Raw genomic sequence first — 9,564 nt, 5'->3', positions numbered from 1 at the left:
GCCATGAGCTTTCAAATATTCCCGCCAGTGGCTCTGCAATGATGTCGGCCAGTGCCTTCAGCACCCTCGGATGGAGCTCATCCGGGCCTGCCGACTTAAAGGCATCCAGTTCTTCCAAATGACTCTGCACCATCTCAGGGTCTACACATGGTAGTCTGGCGCCTTGCTGCTGCCTCTCTACAACCCCAGTGAGAGACTTGTCGTGCCCCTCGCTTAGGAACACTGAGGCAAAGAACTCGTTGAGGAGTTCAGCCTTGTCCCCCCTGTCCATCACCAATTGTTTCTGCCCATTTAGCAAGGGGTCCTATTCCTCCCTGGGCCTATCTACTACTCTCCCCAGCTTGGTGTTATCTTCAAACTTGCTAAAGGTGCACTCCATCCCATCATCCAGGTCATTGAAGATATTGAAAAAAACTGGCTCCAGAACTAACCATTGGGGCACTCCACTTAATATTGGCTGCCAATTAGACATTGAGCCATTGACTGCTAACCTCTGGGTGCATCTACACAAGATGCTACTTCACAGTCATTACTGCACATTTATTTAGTACTTGTATGATCAAATACTAAATAAATGCACAGTGGCCAGAGTTACTGCACAGTAGTGCTGGTGAATGTCTTTTAAGCGATGCTACTGTGTAGTAGCCTAATAATCCTAGAGTGTTTATGCCTTTTGTATTTGACCATCATTGGTTAGGGGGAAAAAACAACCAAAAAAATCAACCCTGGCAACAGGGACAAGACTCCAAGATTCCCCCATCCAAGGGTAGTGTTCCTGTTTCTTTCTTTTTCTTGGCCCCATAATGCCCATATTTTGAGTTGACCAGTGGCCCAGCTTCAACAGGATAGATGGTGAGTGCCAGTAGCTGATCCAAAACTAGCCATTAGTAAGAATTTTGAATAAATAGATTACCATCTCCTGAAAATTATTTAAGGGCATAATCATGACCTGTTATTTTGGCATATATTCTTATTAACTTAACTGTGAACTCCTAAGGGTTTGCAATCTGACCCACAAGGCTAAATGAACACTTGTGCAAAAAGCACACTGACATCTAAATCCAACTTAAATGTCATCTTGAGGCCTAAAATGAACCCTATCTTGTCACTAACCCCTGAATTGATATCTTTCACAAAGGGGAATCCTAGTATGCTAGTTATAGGAGCCTATATATTACCCATCTTCAATGTGTGTTACAATTTTATCCCTTATCAATACTCCCCACAAGTGCAAATAAGACAGCATTGCTATTTATTTTGTCATTTCTTGGAACCAGTAATAAACCACAAAGCAATACGTGGACAGAGCATATTTCACAGTTTGGTAACTGAGGGTTGTGGTGGTCAGCCAGGCTTCACGTGTTGGCAAAGCTAAATAGCCCACAACTTAAGAGTGGTTACAAAAGTGGAAAGAGATAAAGAGATAAAGAACACTTTGATGTTTTAGTATTTGAAGTTCTTAATGCTTGTTTGCAGGACCCAGCCCTAAAAGGTATTAAGCATCTGAAGATAACAAATTTCCTCACCTCTCATTTTCTTGTAGGAGGCATTCAGTATCTTGAAGAATTGAGCCTATTATTTGCACCTTCCAGGATTTACAAATTGCATTTTTTTTTTATGTTTTGCTGTTCTACTTAGAAGCATATGAGCTCAGGCCTGGAACGAGCCCTTGAGCCACAGTAACCAGCCCCCTGCATTCGCAGGCAAGCATATATCCCTAAGAATTCCACAAATTGCAGCCTAAAGCCAAAATCACCTCTTCAAAGCCCTTAACACAAGCACAAGGCACAACATCAGAACACAAAGACAACCTACAACATGCCATAAGTCAAGCAAGGGAGACATGAAAACGGTCAATGCCCTGCTACCGCAATGACAGGGAAATAATCTATATAAATTATATCTCTTCTTCCAGAAGCCAGATCCAGAGGCCAGATTGTTAAAGTCTACAAGAGAAGAGAGCAGATGGAAATGATGGTCTGCAAGCTTTTGAAGTTGGAACAGGCAATGATGCATAAACCATAAAGTGAAGATGATGATGATGACAAAAGGTTATAAAAATAAATAAATAAAATTACTCTTCCACAGTGAAGTGCAGGTTCAACTCATTGGTTAATAAATGCTCAGCAAATCATAGGAAGAGGATCATGCCCCATACTGAAGACAGAGGCAAAATCCTCACAATCCATGCCAGTCAGATCTATGGGAAAAATTCCTTTCCGACTGCAGATTTTATCACTGATGAACAGCAAAACCCTCATGCCAAGAACCTCTGACTTTTCCAAGGGTTGGCAGGGACCTCAGCACACCCCAGTAAAAAACATCTAACTTCAGCTTCCAGTTGAAGCTTTAGAGCTATATACATTTTGGCATAAGCCATTAGCATTCATGAGGAAGAAATTACCTTTCGTAGCTCCTACACCCAATCAACAGAATTCCTGAAACATGGGATTACCAGACACATACCACACAACACAGTTACCTCTGTACCCCAACATGGGGATTTCTCATCACACATGCTGATTGTTGAATCATGGACTCTCTACTCTATATCATCTTTTCTATAAACTTATCAAATGCAGTGTTAAAGCACTACAAGTCCTTTGCCTCTACTAATTGGCTTGGAGACCACTCCAAAACTCTTTTCTGATAGAAATCTTCTAATCTCCAATTTACAATTTCTTCATAACCAGTTTGTAAATTCATAACTTGATCTTTTGCCACTGTTGTTTTTCAATCTAAATAATTTTCTTCCTAATATTCACCCCGTGAATGAAACATTTAGTCCCTTTCAGTTTCCATTTTCTTGAATTGAACAAATCTTAAGGAAACCAAAACACCCTCCAGTTCCTACACACAAATATCAGTGCTTACTGGATTCTATTGTTCTTATTCATAATGATTTATACCTACAGAGTCAAAAATCCCATTGAATATTATGCAGCTCCGTCAGGATATATGATATAAAAAAAAAAAGACCCCCCAAAAAACAGGTACCAAAAATTTCAAACTATTGTCTCATTTAGGACTGTTTGGAAAATGTTTACTCCCTCCATGGAAATTTTTGGCTTTTCATGAAGACACCAATGCTTTGGGCAAAGACTGAAAAACATCTCAGTTTTTTTCCCAACAAAATGTCAAAATTATCCGAAGAATCAGATGATGTCATGCTGTGCCAATTTTTCATTGCAAAACAATTAAAAAAAAACAGGACTCAATCATCTGAAATAAGAAAAATTGATCCATGTATTAAATAGTAGAAACTTAATAGTTTTAAAGTTCATCCCTCTTTTCTCAGTGTGACAGGGTCTGGGAATTGTGGGCAGCTTGAGAGAAATGTAGGGGTTTTTTTTTCTCAGTCTTTTCCTTTCCATTCAGACTTCAGAACACTAATGAGGAACCTAGAGGAAATCTACATACTTTCCTCAGATAGATCAAGGGATTGTATGAGGATATGACAATGAGAAGGAAGAAGTCAAAGGCAGTTGACAGGTAGCAGTGATCTGTAGGAACAGACAGTAAAGAAGGAAGTTCTCACAAAACTAGATCCAGAACCCATTCAAGCTGAAACCTTTATATTGACTTCAGTGAGCATTAGATCAAGCCCAAGTGTATCAAAGAGGGAAATTACTTTCAAGTAAATAAAAATACCTCAAGTTTCTTTTGCTATAACAATATTTTTTTTTATATCAGGGTTTTGATTATATCAGAGCTTGCTCAATTAACTACTGTTTTCCTGTTACCATTTTTGCTATTGTCTACAAAGGAATTGGGCCAAATTCTGTTTTTATTTACCCATTAGAACGTTATCATTTTCAATAACATTATGAATAAATATATTAAACTCTATCTTTCTATCTCAACATGTTACTGAAGAATTATTTTATTTATATTATAATATTTTGGTGATCATGATAGGAGGAGCTTATGCTTTTAATTAGCTAGGTGCAGGACTTTAAGGTTGTAGTTATAGAGCTATTTAATATTTAAGTCAGCATCTTGTTCAGAGATTCATTAACTTTTAGGATACAAGGCAAGGGACCTTCTCATTTAGGGGTATCAAAATATGCTGCAGAGCTACTGCATCTAGTCAGCTGGGTTATTGGCAAGCCAGAGAATTTGGGGGTGTGGTAACGAGGGGACAGGGCCTGTCATCAAATTCAAGACCCCTGATCCCCACTGGACATGGCCCTCAGTGACAGGTCCTATTTGCACCACTGGTGGCTCTTCTGTCTCCCCCATTGGCCCTCCTGCCACTGCTAGACCCACCACTGCATAAGCCAATGGGACGCACTGGAGCTACCCACTGCAGGGACTTGTCCTGTAGATCTGGCCCATGAGAAACTCCACAGTCCAAATGCAGCCCAGGGCATAGAGTGCACCACCCCTGCTCTAGTTGAAACTTTGTTCCACCATATCATTTCAAACAAGCTCTATCTGTAGGTGCCTAAATCCAAAATTAGATCTTCAAATTCCCTACTTACCTGTCACCCACAGTCACTATGGATTAGACAGGACGTAGGTACTGAGCTGCCAATCTAGGTAAATCCAAATTCAGTTCCTCAGCACCTTGTTTAGCTTATGTCTAGATGTTCAGATGCCCAAACACTATACACATCTATGTTTCCTACATTAAGGGTGCATCTACACATTGCCCTACGGTGATGTTACTGTGCTATGCTTTATTGCTCCCTTTTGGAAGTACTAAAGCACAGTGCAATAACTGCCCATACTGTGCATTATGCATAGCAATGGTTATTTTTAGCAGCTACTTTGCCGTAGCGGTGCACTATAATAGGGGAGCATGCCACTATGGCAAAGTAGCTGCTGGTCACATTTAGACACCCGTGGGTGCTACATTGCCATAATACATTGCTATGGCAACATTGCATCATGTGTAAATATGCCCTAAAATTCCCAAAGCAGCTGAAGTTCTACTTCTGGGAACTTTTGATGGTCTTGATGGTGCTGAGCTCTCAGCCGCCTCTCTTGCACCTAAGCAGCAGCAGGATTCACACATGAGACTTTCCTTCATCTATCGTACTAGAGGGAATCAATTTAGCACTCTCATGGAAAAGCTTCCATACACAACTTAACTAGTTGGGAGTGGTAGCCCTTTTTATCCAATAGCATACTGATTAAAGCACTTATCTAGAAAGTGGGAGACCTGGACCTGGGCCTCCTCTGTTTCAGGGAATTTGTACCCCCTGTCTTCAGCATCTTCCCAAACATCAGACCATAGACTACTGTAGAGCCAAAGAACTGTCATTTCCTCCTATTGAAGCCGTTCTATTTTGAATGCAATAACTAAATATTCATTAGGTCAGAGAAAGACAGAACAAACATGACCATGGCATTCTGGCCTATTATTAAGCACTCCCCTAATAAACGGGATGATGAATACTTAATCTAAAGGAATGAATGATTTACTGAAACATAGACTAGAATTTAGCTCTCCCCTCTCCTAGGTAACTAACCTAACCACTATGCTATGATGTCAGGCTCACAATATTTAAGAGGCCTCAGATATTTTAACATTGGAATTTTAGGCTTGGAAGGATTTTAAACACCTTCATGGTGAGGCAGCAGCTGAGTAGAGGTTTTGAGGATTTAACCTAGGTGTCTAACTCCTACTTTCCCTAAACATGAAGTCTCCCAAAAGGCAGCTATTACAACGCTCAGCAGTATGATACCTAAATTCTTTCAGATCAAGGCCTGTTTGATTTAGAAGGCCCTTCAAACTTGATTTGAGGCTAACCAGTGATAGAGAATCCACCACAGTACTTGGGCATTAACGCCAAAGGTTACTTATCCTCACTGTTAACAATTTGTACCATATCTCTACTCTGAATTCATCTACCTTCCACTTCTAGCTCCTGAAGAGAAGGCCTATATTCTTTTGTTCCCACTCTGGCGATATTTGGCTGAATTGAAATGCAGACCATGTGCAAGCATCCAGCTTCTCATGCAGTTTGTATCACTCCAATTCAGTGCACTGGTGGCTGTGTACCCCCTGGAAGCACCAGCCACAAAACCAGAAGTGCCAGTGGTAACGCACTTCCGGTTTTGCCACTTGCACGGTGATCGGCCGCTGGGGGACCCCCACCCCAGTTGGCAATCAGTGGCTGAGAGAACCGCTACCTTCATTGGTGATCTAGTGGCCCCCCAGACTCAGGAGGCAGCAGTCGCCCATGGTTCAGAGGTCTGTCCTCTTCAGTATTTGTGACTACTGCAATCACAGTGTCATTGGCAAACTTTACTGAGAGTGATTTTATGATTTCTTTAAGATCATCAATAAAAATGTGAAATAACAGAGGTCTGCCAAGAACCAATTCCTTTTGGAGTCTACTGGAAACATACTTGATTGAAGCTGATTCTCTGCTTACAGTTATGTTATAAACAGTTAGATAGTTTTTAATCCATTTAATGTGTTACAGATTGACTTTCTTCAATGTTGCTACATCAGGGAAAAAACATTAAAAAGGAAAATTTATTCTGACACATGCCTTGAACAGTGTTGCAAATTCAAATTGATATATAATTATTATTATTATTAAACATATTTAGTTGTGGTTATGACTGGGGTCTTACTATGCCATGTGTTGTCTGACCATAAGGCAAGAGATAGTTCTCACCCAAAAATATTCTAGTGCAAAAAATATATACCTTGCATTAGAGCAGCATTTCCCAACCGGTGTGCTGCAGCACACTGGTGTGCCATAGGACATGTCCAAGTGTGCCGCGGAATCTTGTGGGGGGTGGCGCTTCCAGGGGGTCTGGCTATAGCCAGTGCCATCACTGCCGCGCCTTAGCCAGCCCTGCACTGATACCCCCGCCCTCTCTGCGTCTGGCTACTTACCACCCTCCTCCCCAGCTCTGCAGTCAGCCAGTGTGCCAGGGGATGGAAAAGGCCGGGTAAGTGTGCCGTGGGATGGAATAGGGTGGGAAACACTGCATTAGAGAATCCAGCTCTTATCTATTTACTAGGGCTGTGTGAAATGGCACCATTCCATTTCGACTTGCATTTCGACATTTCAACGGAACAGCATTTCGTTTTGAATTTCATTCCGTTTCGTTTCATCGAAACAGTTTCTCTGTTTTGATGCTGTTTTGACATTTCGCCCATAGGCTATAATGGGAAAACTCAAAACAGCCTATAACTTTGTCATTTCTGGTCTGAACTGGATAAAACTTGCAGAAATGGTAACCCCTTCTGAGGGCATGAAGCCTGCTAAGTTTCAAGGAGCTAGGTACAGGGGTTTCAGGGAAACTGCACCTCAAAGTCTTGAAAGCAAAAAACTCATGTCACATGTATGTGTTAAGCCACAGTGGGGTCAAAACTGCAGGCATGCTAGCCCCTGCTGAGGCCATGAAGCTTGTCGTGGTTCAAGGAGATAGGTGCAGGGGTTTGGGGGAAACTTCACCTCAAGCTGCGGACAAGCAAAACTCATGACATGGGTGACACTGTGTGTGTTAAGGCACAGCAGGGTGAAAGCTGCAGGCCTCCCCCAGAGCACGGGGATTGGAAGGGACCTCAGGAAAGGGTGACAGTCACTAGACAGCTACAGAATCAATAATGAGAGTTCTCCTTGCCCCTGCTTCCCTCTCCCTCTCCTTACTTTAGTTTCTGTTTCCTTGCAAGCAAGCCCAGCTTGAGCTTCGAAACTCAAAACGTTTTGAAAATTTCAAAATCTTTTGATTTGCCTTGTTTTATTTCAAGGCTGTTTTGAAGCTCTCTGGTTCATTTTGATTTCACTGTTTCAAGCTCAAAACAAGTCAATACCTCATCAAAACGAAACTGCCAATGAAATTTTGCACAGCTCTACTATTTACTTACTTTGTGGGCATGTCTACATGTGAATTTATGCCAGCTTAAATTTACCACACAGCAAGTGGGAATAGGCCAGCATCTACACAGGTAGGCATTAAAGCACATTAACACTGTGTGGGGACTGATTTGGGACTAAAGTTATTCCCAAGTCAGTCCACATACACAGTGTTACTGTGCAGTAAGGGGTCTTCACATGTATTACTCTGCAGTAACTAATTGGGTATAAATTTGATACCTGCATGATGCAGATATCAAATTTACACTCAAATTGGTATAAATCACCATATTTACTGTGCATTATGGGGGTGTGCATGTAGATGTATGCCCTTACTGTGCAGTAACTTTGGTTACTGCGCAGTAAATGGGCACATGTAGACACACCCTGTATGTAGGCTCCAGTTTGAATGATCTAACTTTTAAACCTTTAAACAAAGTTGAATCGCTTCTGTTTGCGAGTGACCATACCCTAGAAAGTTTTACCATTGAAACAAGGATAGGACTCTTAACTGAAAGCACTGCAAATGCTACAATAATTTTTACAACCCCCGACTCCCCCCCACTCCCAACAACCTCACTACCTCTACTCTCTTAAGTCCATCTCAATTAAAAACTGATATTTGTTTGAAGTAATTCTTTTAGAAATCCCAGTGTGACTGAAGCTATTATAAAAACTTTTGTTTACATGCATTAAATTACAACAGTTTTCCAAGAAATGTGTTTTCATTCAATTATTTACTCTAAAACACAGGTTTCTTGAGTCCAGGAAAGAAATGCTGCTTCCAATCATATGGGGTCTTCTTACCACCACAACTTCCCTGCAGAAGCTCCCAACTGTCTGTCATTTACAAATGCAAGTCACACTGATTCTGTAACACTTTCCAACACAATAAAAGAGTAGAATTTATTTGGAGGCCAGTGCACAAGAAAAAAGGAATGCTTTACTTCCAATGAATAAAATGAACTGTACGTTGCACTTGAATGATAATAGTATCAGTGGTTATATGTGATTAGAAAAGAGACTCCTGGAGCTGTAGCTAACTCCAAGCAGTTAATGATCATAAGTATTATCCAGTGCCAGTAAATTAAAGTGTGTACAAATCATAAACCTCTTTATATATTTTTTTTAAATTGAAGCCAAACTCAACTTTCAACTAGCAAAATCTTTTTATCCATTGCTGGAAATCTATTGAAGTGCCAGATGTTGGTCACATTAATTCAGCAGTTAAAGGGGCTGGGACAGCTACTGCCCTCTAGAGGAAAAAAGAGCCACTACTTAGCTTGAACTGCTTTGCCATTGTGGACTGCAACCTACTGCATGATTGCGCTGTGGTTTTGGCTAACAATAGATGAGGATTAAAAGTGGAAACTACTTAATGATGCAAAAAAATAAATAAATAAACAAACACAGCCCCTACAAGTTTGGAAAGTTAAATGAGTAGGGTTTTCATGCTAGAAAGTGCTGGGTCGTACCATGTTAATAGGTCCCACTTTTTATGACCTATTATAAACAAAGCTTTTCCTATTATTAAAAAAAATAGTCTAGCAAAACTGGGCAATGCCTTCATTTTTAAATACACATGTTCTGTGAGCACTTTAGTAAATACTACACTGGCACTTAAGCATTTTCAGAATCAAACCCTTACTGAAAAACGTATTCATTCACTAAATGAATTCCCACGTCTTTCCAGTGAACTGAAGAAAGATACTGCTAAAGCAAAGGCAAAGTAGGGAAA

This window comes from Alligator sinensis, unplaced genomic scaffold, assembly GCF_000455745.1.
Source record: "Alligator sinensis unplaced genomic scaffold, ASM45574v1 scaffold624_1, whole genome shotgun sequence".
NCBI lineage: Eukaryota > Metazoa > Chordata > Crocodylia > Alligatoridae > Alligator > Alligator sinensis.
Note: the sequence above shows the minus strand (reverse complement) of the source record.